This window comes from Delphinus delphis, chromosome 3 (genome assembly GCF_949987515.2).
Source record: "Delphinus delphis chromosome 3, mDelDel1.2, whole genome shotgun sequence".
NCBI lineage: Eukaryota > Metazoa > Chordata > Mammalia > Artiodactyla > Delphinidae > Delphinus > Delphinus delphis.
In genome coordinates, this window is record NC_082685.1 from 69,042,383 (window position 1) to 69,057,473 (window position 15,091).

Genomic DNA, 15,091 nt, shown 5'->3' on the forward strand with positions numbered 1-15,091 from the left:
GATTCCCTCCTTCATGGAATTCATCAGACGTGGCTAGACCATTGGATATTTGGTTTGAGTAGACAACCATTGGCACAAGGTTGATGAACTTTCTGGAAACCCAGACGAAGTGAGTCGAAGTTTGTGGAAGTTCCTTCCTGCCAGCCCTGGGGCAGCTGGGAGCAGCCTGGGGGATACCTTCATGGCGGATGATGCAAGAGCCAGGAGCACGCCTCTCAAGGCCTTGGCTTTATATAATCTCTTCCAAACGTAGATACAACTAATGAAAAGGATGGAATTCCCAATTAATAACAACTGAATTTTTACCATCTTAGCAAAATGGGAGCTCAAAATGTAAGTCAAATTACTATATCCATAATGTTGACGCTGAGTTTTTGGTCCTAGCTAATGTTTTCACAAGGGATAATCATTAACTCATGGAAATGAGGAATTCTTGATTTTTTTTTTTTTTTTTTTAAAAAGAGAGTGTCATTGATGGGTTTATGGATCGTCTCTGCAGAGATCCATGCTTTGAAGGTGGAGTCTTCGAGCACCTGAGCCCATGGTGAAAAGGCAGACAAGACTAGAAACATGGATTATAGGAGAAAAATCAAACGAGGCCCACAAATCTAAGGGACCTATTCTGAGAATTTAATACGTGTCTGAGTTAAAAGTGCTCAGACTTACAAAGGAATAGGTTCAAATGTTCCTACATAAAACAAAGTACGTTTTTTAAAAGTACCATTGACAGAAAAGCTGGAGCCGGCTATTAATCTTCTTTATCTGGGAAAGGGCTGTGTTCGCTCTATACATGGCAATTTTCTCTGGACTTGGGCAGGGATATGCATGCAAAAATAAAAATTTTCTTTTCCCCAGGCTAAGACTTTGGGAACCACTTTTTATAAAGCTCTAGAGACTCAGATTTATTTCCTTATTAGCTTTACATAAAGAGAGTTTATGTATCAAGAATCACTTCAGGAGAAGGAGAAAATAAGGGGGTGGGTAGGTGTCAATATTATCACATCTGTTTACCTGCAGCATCTCTGGTCTCTGACGTGACCTGCAGCTCTTGGGATTTCTCCTTTCTGGCCTCTACCTTGAAACCTTGCTGTGTTGGGATAGGGGTTGCCTTGGTTTTAATCTCCTTGCTTATGCTTAACAAGTGCCTACCTCTCTTGCTTTCCAAATTTCCTGTTTCTTTGGGCCACTGACCTTAATGAGCAAGGATCCTCAGACTATACTTATGTTTGGAACATACTTATTAACCTTTCTTTATTATACAGCAATATGTATTATAGAAAAATACAGGTGAGAAAAAATAAGAATCAAAGGAAAACAGGGAGAAAATATAAAACCAACCATAATTCTATCATCTGGAGGCATCAATCATTTATTAGCCATTTTGTGTATATCATTCCAGGATATGTTCTCAAAAAGAGCCATACAGCATAAACTATTTTAGAATCTGCTTTTCCTACTTAATATAGCAAACACATTTCCATATTATCTCTAACCTTTATCAAACCAGTATAAAAGGCTGAATATTATTTTGTGTAATGGATGTGGCATAATTAGTTTAATGTTTTCAACATGGTCAGACAGTTTATTTCTAAGGACTACCCTTTTGGCTACATCACCTGCACAGTCACAATGATCTCCTTAGGCTAAATTTCTAGAATTGGGATTGCCAGGTCAAGGCATGTGCAGAATTTGAAGCCTCTTGGTAGATTTCCAAACTGCCGTGTGGAATGTGTGGCCCAATTTTGTCACCCACCGACAACATCTGAGAGCTTGGCCCTTTGCCTTGGCTTTCTGACTTGCTTTCCTGGATATGGTTTTCTGTATGGCTCTCAGACACGATACAGATCCCCCGCAGGCCTTGTGTGGAGAAAACAGAACAATGCAAAATAAAATGACAAGCAAACAACAAACAAACCTGCTAGGAAATGGTGTTTAGTTTGAGGAGAGGTTGTCAGTCTGCTTGACTTAATGCATTCTTTCATTGTCCTATGTGCAAAGCACAGCTCTCATGGGCCACAGAGGTTGAAAGTGCTAAAGAGTCTTATCCTGGGGCCAGCGGTGGGTCCTTGATCCCTCAGTCCTCTGAAAATACGTACTCTTTGCTCTAGGGCACGTCAACTTTTTTTGTGTGTGTAGAGAGAGTTCATAATTTCCTTAACTTTCTAAGGGGCTTGTAGGACTGGCAAGAATGAATGAGTCAATGTATTAGCTTCTTGACTCGTTAAATGAAAAGAGAGTAAAAGAAGAAAAGAGAGAGATGGTTTTCTCTTTATAATTAAAATATTGCTAATTTGTATCAGGGTGCTCTGAGAGTTATCTTTGAACTCATGATTGTTGGAATCCGGGATAAAAATGGCTACTCTACAATTGCCAGGAATTTGCTTCTGCGCCTCCTCTGAGAATGGAGATGGGGGAGATTTGCCCTTCATTTTGGGAGAGGTCACTTTGGGAGTTAGCCCTCAGGGTCAGACAGCCCAAGGCAAAACCTTCTTCTGGCCTTGGCCCTGCTCCTCCTAACAAGGGATTCCCTAGTCCAAATGTGAGACTTCAGCCAGATGTAACTGTGTAAGGGGAGGGCCAGCAAGCATCAAATGTGTGCAAAATTGTTTTGTTTTTTTAAAGAATTGAGGACATTTATGAAACAATTGAAAATTAGAATACCTTCTGGATATCTGATGATATTAAGGAATTATTGTTACTTGTTAACTAGAAAATGGCATAATGGATATCTATCTTTCTATTTACACACACATACACAACTTTTTTATTGTGGTAAAATACATATTTTCTTTCAATTGCGAGGAGAAGGTGGTTTCCTGTGGCAGACTGAAAGCAAAGTTGAGGATGAGTGCGTGATGGCGCGGGAATGGAAGAAAAGACTGATCCTCAGTTGGCTGGAGAGCAGTTTTTAAGCATTACAGTTGAGATCTGAATTTAGGCTTTATTTCCAGAATACATGGAAGTGCAACTACTGGATTTTAAAAGAGATTCTTTGCTTATTATCTAGGCTGTTTCCTGAGCTAATATGCAGTACTGGAATTCCAGACATGAATCTTAACCATCCAGAATTTCTCTTCCAAAATGCAATATTCATCATTACCAGGAGCCTATAACTCAAATAAGGTTAAAAATAAGCAAGGGCAGTGCTTAAAACAAATTCATTAAAAAAATTTTCCTTAGGCAGTTTTATACCATTTAAACCCGAAGTTGTTGGTAACTGAACATTCCAAATATTTAAGGCCTATTTCAGGTTAATGGCTAATCCATCATAACAATAAATTTCAAATAACAATAATTGATTAAAAATAAATTCTAAAGAAGTTTATCAGCTAAGAAGAGATCTAGAAGGCAAGATTTATAAACATACCTCAATTTCAAGGTCTGAGCAGCTTTAATGATACAATGCTGCCACCTGGTGTTTATGCTCTTTTACTGCAGTAAGATATGTGGAGATGACACGTAAGTACTGCTTCAGGGAAAGGTTAAATTTTCGAGACAGTAATTATTTGCAATTTTATCTGAGAATGAGTTGAATGTATTTCCCATAAAACAAAAAGTTAATGAATCAAAAAAGACTTGAATTCCCTTCATAGCATCACAAATGATAAAGGAGAGATGGGGCATCTGCCAGTTATCATTGACACATTATGATAACTTTTTTCTCTGTGCTGGTTATTAGAAACAAAGCCACCTTCACAATCAGAGCAGTGTCATGGCTTGATCTAACAAGCGGTAGTTTAACTTAAATCCTGTTTGGAACCCAGAGGAGGAGCTTGGAAATAGAGAATAGGAGCTTTAAACAGAGAACAATATGGGGGTGTGGAGACGGTCAGAAAATTCTGAAGGGGGGGCACTTGAAGGGACAGTTTGAGAGCTCCAGGTTTTTAGCTGTAACCTATCTGAAGCAAGCTATGTCACACCCTGCCCACAGATGAGATTTGTTTAGCTCACAGAGATTTTGTTAAAAATTGCTTTAGACTCCAACAATAAAAAAAGGATTTCTGAGGTCTTTTTGGAAATCAGCATCTCCAGATGATGGGCTAACATTCCCTGCTGTATGACTGTCTACAGTGTATGTTGTTCAGTTTGCTCCAGGTCTCACCAGGCAAGTTTTACTCACCAGCCTGGACTGTGTCTACAGCTTCTAGATTTTAATGGGAGAAAAACTGAAATTAAGGCTTTTAGTGTTGATAAAGGGACGTGAAAGTATCTAGTCTACCCCCTTTCCTTCCAAGAAGTGAAAGAGGAAGCTGGCTTGCCCAAGGTCACATGCTTAGGGAGACCTAGAGTGAGAGTTCAGGACTTTCTGCAGCTTTGTGTATTTACCTGGGAATGGTTTCAATTTTGGGTGACCTGATGCAAGTCATTTAGCCACAGGTGCCTTACTTGTCATATTTATACAGTGGGTTCAGAGTTCCTTTTAACTTTCCCAGAAAAATATTTAAGTTGGCTTTTAACATCCTACATGCATGGCACACATGAGTGTGGCAGGACATAAAAGCCACATAGATTACAAATAAATAGAACAAGGAATTTCTTGGAGATGATATACCTATTCTGTACTGTCTAATATTGTAGCTACTATCCACATTTGGATATTTAGATTTAAATTAATTGAAATTATCAATAAATACAATTCAGTTTCTCAGTCTTACTAGTCACATTTTAAGTGGTCAATAGCCATATATGGCCAATGGCTTCCATATTGGACAGCCCGGATATAGAATGCTTCCATCATCATAGAAAGTTGTTATGGGCAGCACTGATGTAGTTGAAAATGCCTATTTTTGAGACTTTTCCCGTAGCCTTATATTGCTTTTTCTTCATGATAAATAGAATTAATCAGAACTACTTAATGCGCGAGACTGGAGAATTAAAGCCAGGGGATGTTCAGTCTGAAAGTTAGATATGGAAGTGAGAAATTTCTATGTTAAAGGAAGGAACAAAATGCACCAAATGCAGGTGTTGAAGCAGAATGTGTTTCGCCACAGAATGAAGCCTTATGCTTTTAGGAGCAGACCCTGATATGTCATTGCTCTAAGCTTCATGCCGTTGCTGCATGTACAAGTGCATCCGTGTACAAGTGCGTCTACGTACAGCTGTGGTGGATGGCCACTGGTGATGCCTGCCCAGCCTCCAGTCTACCTTCCTTTGGTACCAGCTTTGGGGACCTTGCACTCCCCCACTCCACGCAGTCTCCATGGGAATCTCAATCTGAGCAGAATGACATAATATCGAAAATAGCTGGATTTGACTCATCCTTCTGGTGATTCTGAGGAGACCGTCCATTATTTTCCCAGCCTTACCCTGGTTTTCATCCTTCCTGAGATCTGGCTGCTCATCTTGCCCTTCCATTTGATGTACGACCTCATTTCCTTCAAAAAAAGTTAAAAATTATTTTCTTTCCTAAAGTTAGCCAGAAACATTTTGTTGCATTCAACCAAATAATCCAAACCAATAGGATGTTGTTACTTGGATGTCATGGGGGAGGAAATGAGTATGTAACGTGGGAGGGAAAGAGGGATTCTTCCAGGTGCAAAACAAAAGAAAAAAGAATGAAGGGAACCAGAACAGCACAATGACTTTGAGTAGGTCATACAGAATTTGTGCTTAGTGAGCTGTTGTGAGAGAGAAAAAGGCTTCGTCTCAGTCCATTCATATTTGGTCTCAGGAACAGGAAGGCAAACAGGAGGAGTACAAACTGCCCCATGGTTTGTACTCTGTGGCTATTATAGTCTCTGTGCCACTGGGGCTGTTCTCTCTCCATTTTTATGGATCTCACTTTAGTTCAGAACCGTAAACCCTCATACCCAGAGGGGTCCTGTGATGGTCTGATCGCCTTCCCTTCAGTCTGTCCCTTCTGTAAGTTTATCTACATACATCTCCAACCTGTCACTCTCCTAGCATGTGGTTATAATTTTAAACTATGTCCTTTTCTGTGTACTCTGGGAAGCTCAGTGTTATAAGGTACTTTGGAACATTAAATGAACCAGACAGCAACAAAGTAGATTACTACCTTTAGGGTTGAAGTAGTTGGATGAAAAGTGTGGCATCTGGGACTGCATATATGCAACATGGGGAGCTCTTAATGAAGGCTCTGGGTCTACTAATGGCCACTCCTACTACGTGGCTGAGAGTGGTTTATTTATCTTCCTGAAGGTCTTCACTGTCTTTTCCTGATTCCTTACGCACTCTAAGTTTTACTGTATTTCTGTTGACTGCCAGCATATTTTCTAATGAGAGCAGAGGGGGTCTGCAGCAGCCTTGGTTGTTCATTTCCAATAAGCGGTTAGTGGCTTTTACACCAAGTGCAATAGAGTTTCCTATCAGTAGCACACAGAGAGGGGAAACCTTTAAATTCATAGCACACCAGGGCCAGAGAAGGACATTTACAGCATTTACTTGAAATGCTGTGCAGTCAAACTGCAGTGAGTTTTAGAGGGCACTGACACGTATGAATGCATTCTTAAGGAATTTTTGTGGGTTAGAAATGTTGGGTTGTGTACTGGAATCTCATGCTTAGTGACCCTCCACTTTAATAATTCATAGCCTTTTTCCCCCCATCAATTACTAGCAAAAAAAAAAAAAAAAATTGGAACAACATAAACCAAACAAAAATCCTGCAGATAAAGAAAGAGGCTCACCATTTGAACACCAGTTTAAACAAGCCATATTGCTATGCTTTTGTTGCCGTATTCCTATTAAATTGTTACTCTCTTACGCTTTACTAATTTTGAGGTCTAAACCAGTCATATGTGTTTTAACTTATGCTTTGTGAATTAACAGCCAAACTCAAATCAAGGTCATGAACATCAGTAAAAATGTAAACCAATAAAAATGGGAGGATTATTTATGCAGGACCACTTGAGAAGAGGAGGAATTACTCATCATTATTTGAGATTTCCAAAATGAGAGAGTACCCGCAAATAATCAACGTGGTAATATGTGATTTTGAAAGCCCAATATCAATATGTGTGATTCAGCTGTCATCACTACTTGAATAAAAGAGGAAACAAAAATGATAAACATAATTGAGGGCAGAAGCCCTTGATTCCATGATAGAGACCCACCCCTTAGGACAGTGTTGTTCATGTCATCAGATGAAGGCTATGGGCTTCCAACGCCCAAATCTTCCCTTCTGGTAGGCTGTATTTTTTATGTGTCAAATCTGTGACTGGAAGACGGCTGATCACAGACTGTAGTTATATGAATTTTTGGTGCCGAGAACGTCTAATGGCATTGGACAAGGACAGCTGCAATATAATGTAATGTTCCTGTCCTCCATTTCATGCTCTACCTGATTTTTTTCTCTCTCCCCGTAACATTGATTGATTCGGTAACGTGGAATGTTTGCTTTCCAGCTGGCAGATCTAATTGTAAATAAACAGCTGCTCGCTGCATTTAGACAGTGGATGATGTTGGCAGGTACAAGAGCAGGGTGTGCGGGATGATTTAAGGCCTGTGCAGTGGAGCGCGTGGGAGGCTGGGGAACGAGGCGCAGGCGGGAGGCCTTCAGGTACAAAGTCCTCTGTGGCTCAGAATAACCTCGAGGCTAAGTTTTTACATTTCAATGTAAAATAAGGACTGGTACATGGGTTGTGAGGGCCTGTGATGGCCAAGGTTATGGACTAAATATGAGAAAAATAGAGGCCCTCTGTTTTCCAGGAGTCTTTTGTGTTTTTGAAGAATGAAATCAGATATTAGACTAATTATTGATGATTGTTTCCCTGGACAAGGTAGATTTAAAAATTCTGAATGAAAAGAGCAAGAAGATGAATATGTGGAGAGGAATTCTTCCTGGTCTATGAGATGATGTGAGAACAGTAACAGCAGCAGTAACAAAAAATGCCAGGACCTCAATGCACGTCATTGCCCTGGTTATTGTCACGTCTTGGCCTAGATCAACCCCAGCATCCTCACGTCTGGGACACTTAGCACAGGGCAACAGTGTCTTTCCCGAGACACTTAGTATTTTGCAGTCTGAACAACAGTCCTTGTAAGCTTAGGAAGGAACATTGCAAGTATCAGCCATTATCCTTTGTGTCAGCCAAAGTGGTAGCATCGCTGGTCACTGGAACCTAAGATCTATAGTGGTTGTCCTTTTTTCCCTCACATGAGGACCTCACTTGGCCGGTGGCTTCCTGTCACTGTTGTCATCAATCTGAGTCCCCTCCTTCTTGAGTGGATATGCCCCTTTCCATGGATCAGAACAATCTTAAGCATGCCTCGTTTTACCTGGAGGGGGAGTAGGGTCCTGCACTGTTAAAAGATGGATGTTGGTGTGGAAGGGGAGTTCTCCGGGGCTAGCTAAGGAGGGACCAAGGAGTGACTGAATGGAGCCAGGTCAAGGTGTCCCTCTGACCCAGGACAGTGGTAGGCCACTCTTCCCCATGAGAGAACTAAGGATGTAACATGCGCTTAAAACAAGGAAAAATCTCAGCTGTCTGACTGGACCAGCAGCGGGAATGAGTGAATGAGTGGAGAGGTGGGTAGGCACAAAGTGCCTGGTGGCATCAAAAAGTTACAGCATCTGCCAGTACCGACCTTCAGTAGCTTCCTAGCCCTGTGGAGTGAAGACAGGCTCTGGGCAGATTGGCAGCACAGTTGTGAGGTGACCTAGGAGTGCTCCTGTTTTCTTTCTGGTTTCTCCTCGGTTTTTGTCATAGACTCTCCCTCTTTCTTGCACTTTATATCAGAATATTCTGGTTGTTTTATGTTCTTGTTTTTCTTCCTCTCTCCCTCTACTGATTTTCCGTTTGTTTATTTTTATTTTTTATTTTTTTTGCGGCACGCGGGCCTCTCACTGTTGTGGCCTCTCCCGTTGCGGAGCACAGGCTCCGGACGCGCAGGCTCAGCGGCCATGGCTCACGGGCCCAGCCGCTCCGCGGCATGTGGGCTCTTGCCGGACCGGGGCACGAACCCGTGTCCCCTGCATCAGCAGGCGGACTCTCAACCACTGCGCCACCAGGGAAACGCCGTTTGTTTATTTTTTGTTACAAACAATGTTTAGGTCTTTGCAAACTTTCCTCTAGTCTTTTTGTTCTTACCTGTCTCAACAGAGGCCCTGTCCTTCTTCAAGTCCGACTTCCTGTTCATATCTGCTCTCAGGCATTCACAAAGCATACTGACATGTTAAAAGTCAGCTGACAACTCTCCCTGGAGGGAAAAGGTTTTCTTCCCTAAAACGCTTTATACGCGGGAAGGGGAAGGTGAGATAGCTCACTGGTTATCTCACTTAATCATCAAACCCCCCAATGAGGCATTTACCTACCTTTACCTGCATTTAACAGCAGGACAGTCTAGGCTGAGAGACTTAGTAACTTGCCAGTGGCTACAGAGCAAATAATGAAACAACCTGGATTGATTTTAATCTGTTGGGCTCCAAAGGCCACATTCGCTCCACTACTCGTGGGGCGTGGTTCAGATGCTTTCCAGATGCAGAATGTCTTGCCACTTCCAGCCCTCTCAAGGTCCAGAGAAGCAGTATTCACAGGCACGGAGAAGGAGGACAGCTTAAACTATAAACGTGCATGATATTCTAGTTTATAAAAAGCTGTTGGCCTGGCCTCAATTTATTCTTCTGAAACAGCCTGATGATCCGTGATGACGAGGATTTGAATCCATAATCTGAATTTACTTAACAAGGTAATTAAATATTTAAAGTCAGTTCATTTAGAGGCTAGAAGGGATTCGAGATAACACACACATAGATTTCCGTCCCTATGTTAGTATGCACAGCAGCACATTCTTAATTTTGGTTATAGCTGTTTTGCAGTTCTCATATCTGCATTTGCCATGGCAATTAGGACTGGAGGGAGCTTGTGGTGTCCTTGGAACTGAGAGAGAAGAGAAATTATGATACTAAATAATACAAAATGGGCCTAGTCCTCACTGCAGTAGAAACCACTCAGAAAAGTTAATTAAACTCAGGAAACAGGCTGCAAGATAATTAAGTTTTGGCCTAATTTTACACTGCAGGCGTTCTATATTGTTTTTGCAAGGGTCCAAAGGAACATGTGATAGAAAATCTCCAGGTTGTGGGCTTGATTCATAAAGGATCATTATCTGTAGTTAAATGGCCAGATAAAATGGTAATGTGTGGGCAGCAAATTGTATTTTGTAAGGTAAGATTGATCATTGTGCTACACATAGAAGACGTTCATAATTTTTTAAAATTATCAGAAGTGAGAGTTGTCAGTATATCTTGTGTAGGAAATGATAAATGTATAAACCCCAAATCCAAGGCATATGACATTGTGTTGTCTAAACTAATGGCAAATAATCAACTTCTTATTGTATTGTGTGAGCTTGGGTATAGATATATTTTATTTATTTTTTTATAAATTTATTTATTTTTAAAATTTATTTTTGGCTGTATTGTGTCTTTGTTGCTGCGCGTGGGCTTTCTGTAGTTGTTGTGAGCAGCGTTGCGGTGCACGGGCTTCTCATTGTGGTGGCTTCTCTTGTTGCAGAGCACGGGCTCTAGGTGCGTGGGCTCAGTAGTTGTGGCTCATGGGCTTACTTGCTCCTCAGCATGTGGGATCTTCCCAGACCAGGGCTCGAACCTGTGTCCCCTGCATTGGCAGGTGAATTCTTAACCACTGCGCTACCAGGGAAGTCCCACTGTGGGTATATTTTAAACCCAAAGGCTGGAGGCAGCCTTGATCACTACCTTATTACCTCGTGTATAACAGAATAAGAAAAAAACCTGTCACAAGTCAAGAGCCAATTCATCATCTCTCCTTGGTCTGTCCCCATGGGAGGAGAGGATGAGGGGATGTTTGCTTCCTGACTGAACTTGCTTTTCACAAACTCCTGCTGAGAGTTAGTTACTCAGTATGCTGTGGCCTTCAAGGGCATTGCTAATTGATTACATTTTCAACTGTCCAGTATTTATTCTAGTTTTCTTATGCCGTTGTGAACTCAGCACTCCTTTTGGACAAAGTAGGGAATTTATTTAAAAGTTGACGTGGGATTTACCTTGCTCCTTTCATCTACATTTTTGTCTTTGCCTTAAAAAAAGATTATCCTGTAGGACAGGAGGAAAATAAACCAAAATCTATCTGTTGGCTGCCACAATGAATCAAGTCAATTTTATTTCTCATTTACTCTTTCTGGGATGTTCTGAGTTAAGACAACTTGCCTTTGGTAAAATTAGATCAGTGGCCGTTCTTAACGTTCAATGCTATGCCATTTCCCCTGCTGGCTGACCCCAAAAGGGACTTCCCAAGGTTCCTTCTTTCATTGTGTATAGTTTTACTGACATTTTGCTGATGACCTGGAATTTCCAAATGCATTGGAAGGTAAAGAAGTCAGTAGGACTAGACATATCATGGTGATCACTTTGTAATGTTTAGAAATATCAAGTCACTATGTTGTGTGCCTGGAACAAACATAGTATTGTAGGTCAAGTATACTCCAATGTAAACATATGTAGACATTGGGAGGAAGTGCATCAAAATGCTAGTGATGGTTATGTCTAGAGGGTGGGGATTATGGGTAATGTTGTTTTTTACTTTATGCTTTTATGTATTTCTAGTTGTCTGCGTTGAACAGGTATTGCTTGTAAAGTTAGAAATAAAACAATAAATGTCATGAAAAATGAAAAAAACAGAAGTCACCAGGGCAAAACAGGATGTCAAATGAGATATTTCCTACTATCTCATAATTTTGGTTTAAAAGCCCAAAGCTGAGGACAATTGGCAATGAAGGGGCCTCATCTTCTATAGTGGGTGACAGGGAATGATCAGACCTACACCCCTTTTAATATTTATTAAGGAGGGGATTTGACTCTGCTGTCCAGTCAGGCTCTGGAAGTGAAGATCAGAGTTCATTGAAGGAGATCATCTATTTGCATCATTTACATCATGAGCTACCCCAGCGGTTCAAACCGCTGATCTCGATAAGGAGCAAAAAGAGAGTTAAAGGAATGGTTAAATTTCCCCATTCTTAGAAAACCATTTCAGATGGAATGAGAGAAGTTTCGGAGGAGGAGATCCATGGCTATTGTAGCATACCTAGTTTATTACGGTGGATAATTACACTCCCTGAACCTACATACCTGCTGCCTGTTTTTTTTTTTTTTTTTTTTTGCGGTACGCGGGCCTCTCACTGTTGTGGCCTCTCCCGTTGCGGAGCACAGGCTCCGGACGCGCAGGCTCAGCGGCCATGGCTCACGGGCCCAGCCGCTCCGCGGCATGTGGGATCTTCCCGGACCAGGGCACGAACCCGCGTCCCCTGCATCGGCAGGCGGACTCTCAACCACTGCGCCACCAGGGAAGCCCCTGTCCCCACTGTAATTGAGAAAATGGTGACTCCATCAAGATCACACAGCTGGCAGGCAGCTGAGCTTCTGACCCGGACACCATTCTACCTCTTGTTGTGCTAAAAGCATTCTGATTGCCTCAGCTGCACAGTCTGCATCAGAGAGGTGGCTCAGTCACTGTGTGTTGGACCCCAACTGACAAGAGGCCTAATGCTTCCTGTCACTGATGAAGCGGTGGCTTCAAGATGACAGCTGTCTTGCCAGGGCCCTGAGGTGGGAGAAGGGGAGTGCCCTAACCCCAGGCTTGACTCCAGGATCACTCCAGGTGATCTGGCCCTTGCCCATCTTTGCTAGAGCACTGGACCTCACACCCATGTTTGAATCCACGGGTCGTGGGACGATACAGCACGTTCTCCTTTGGAAAATTACTAAACATAGGTTTAGGAGCACCTGGAAAGGCCGGGAAAGCCTGACGAATTCTGAAGGAAATGTAGAATATTTTTATTGGCAGGTTGGAGGGTAAGGTGATGAGCCCAGGAAAATAGGTACTTTTAATCCCCCAAGTGAGAAAAACAGAGCCATTAGTTTTCCTGACATAATTATCGTTTCAACTGTTCAAGGCATGGAGCATGGCAGGTACTGTGTCAGAATGGACCCAAGTAATTTAAAACAGTTGTGAGTGGCGATACTAGCACTTACGCTGCTCACCGTTATGTAGGCAGGTATCTGGAGACTACATGCAAAATAATATAGAGTACTGGAGGTAATTGGAGAGACCCCTGATATCACTGAAGATCTGAAAGATGCCATGTAGGCAACTCTTGTGCTTCTCAACTTCTCCTTGTGGTCATTTTAAATGATTTGGAGAGACTAACTCTAAATTGCTGCTGATGTAATGAAATTGTTCCTACCATTGTTAACACAGGACTTGAGACTGTTTCAATCCTGGGAAAGATATCCAGTATGCCCTGTAATATTAGTAACAGGTTTGGCCTGTGCATTTATCTCTACATCTGTATGTAAAAAAATCACCAGTGGCAATTTACATCTACCTGCACAGGAGAGTAATAGATTTTCACTGTCTTGCCCCAAGGGTGTGTAAATTTTCTTGCTCTCTGTCTCACTATTGATAAAAGGGATTTTAAATCACATGGAAACTTGAAAGCTTTGCTTTCACCTATTACAGAGATGATGTTTTAATTAAGGGAAACAGGGGAGCTGTTTTCTGTGCTTTCTCCTTCTTTATTGAGTTTATGACCTTCAGGGGATGGGTGAGTAAATATAAGGAAGCTCATGAACCTTGCCCGTAGTCACCTCTTTGGGCATTCCACTATTTGTAGCTTAGAGAAAAACAACCCCTTAGACTAAAACCAAAGTTCTCCGCCTTAAAACTCCCTCTTATAATTACAAATTACTGTACCTTTTATAACAAGACTTTTATTTTTAGCGGTGGGCTTGGAAAGGGGGAAGCCAGTAGGATTTTCCTGTTTCCTTATTAGGAAGAGGCATTGCCCCCAGCCACTCATGCAGCAAAGTGATTTGAATACTGTATAGAAGTAGGGCATTCCCTCTTTATTGATTTGTAGCCGTTTCTGCTTGTTTTATATTCTTTTGGTAATGCCTAAAAATGTCTGTTATTGTGTTAGTGGTGCTGCGGTGGGATCCAGGAAGAGGTATCAGTTCCTGGTCACTAAGGGACAGAAACTGACTACAGCTTGTTAGGTGTACGGCAACAGCAGAGAAGCAGGCTTCCATGTGGGTGGGTGCGAAATGAATCTTGTGGTCTTCAATACATTAGAAGTACAACTTCTGGAAAGGGAAAGGGTTGAGGAGGCTAGCCCATGTTACGACTTGGGGCAGGCACGTAAACCATCTGACTTGGTTTTGCAGAAAGGGGCGACCCCCAAACGCTGGAGGACTTGTGATAATCCAGTTGACTTGGGGCACATAATGGGTTTGGATTTTGAAAGGAAACTTAGATATTTCCTTGTTCACCTTCTATATGTAGAAATGAAGACCAAGAGAATTTAAAGTGATGGCCGAGTCAGGCTGGAAACAGCATCTCCTGACGGCTGGTCCAGTGCATTTCTGGTGACTCCTTTTGAATATCATCTATAAAGTCTCTTAAGTAATATCACTGAAAACATCAATCTATGTTGATAATTATTAACTGTTATAAAGAGTGAATAATCACAACTGTGTCTTCTAACTTAAATGTTGCTATGGGGCTTCCCTGGTGGCACAGTGGTTGAGAGTCCGCCTGCCGATGCAGGGGACACAGTTCGTGCCCCGGTCCGGGAAGATCCCACGTGCCGCGGAGCATCTGGGCCCGTGAGCAATGGCCACTGAGCCTGCGCATCCGGAGCCTGTGCTCCGCAACGGGAGAGGCCACAACAGTGAGAGGCCCGCGTACCGCAAAACGAAACAAAACAAACAAACAAAAAACTAAAAAAATAAAAACTGTTTTAAAAAAAAAATGTTGCTATGATCACCCTTTAGTGGTGAGAGGTGGCATGGCATCTGGCCCAGACCTTCTGGGATAATACTCCAGCCCCACCCCTGACTACAGAGAGGTCTTAGCCTCCCTGGGTCTCAGTGACCTCCTCTGAAAGTGACATTTCCCCCTGCCAAGACAGTGTGTTATCAAACTCTAGGGTATTTGCCTATCTGATAAGTGAAAAGTGTTACCTCTGTGTGCTTTTGACTTAACATTTCTTTTATCATGAGTGAGATTGAACATTTTTAAAAATGCGTGGATTAAATAAAGTAATATGTAAAACAGTAGAGTGTCAAGCACAAGGCAAGTGGCTATTGTTAGCCAATATC

The 15,091-nt window shown here is 42.0% G+C and overlaps 1 long non-coding RNA gene across 1 annotated transcript in view; it reads left to right on the forward strand.

Annotated features, from left to right (window-relative positions):
* Nucleotides 1-280: 280 nt before the first annotated feature.
* The window catches only part of LOC132422123 (uncharacterized), a 255,351-nt gene continuing 240,540 nt past the window's right edge, over nucleotides 281-15,091 (forward strand). Inside the window, exon 1 of the long non-coding RNA XR_009518812.1 lies at nucleotides 281-333. This is a non-coding gene — a long non-coding RNA (uncharacterized lncRNA). The remainder of the gene's footprint in view (nucleotides 334-15,091) is intronic.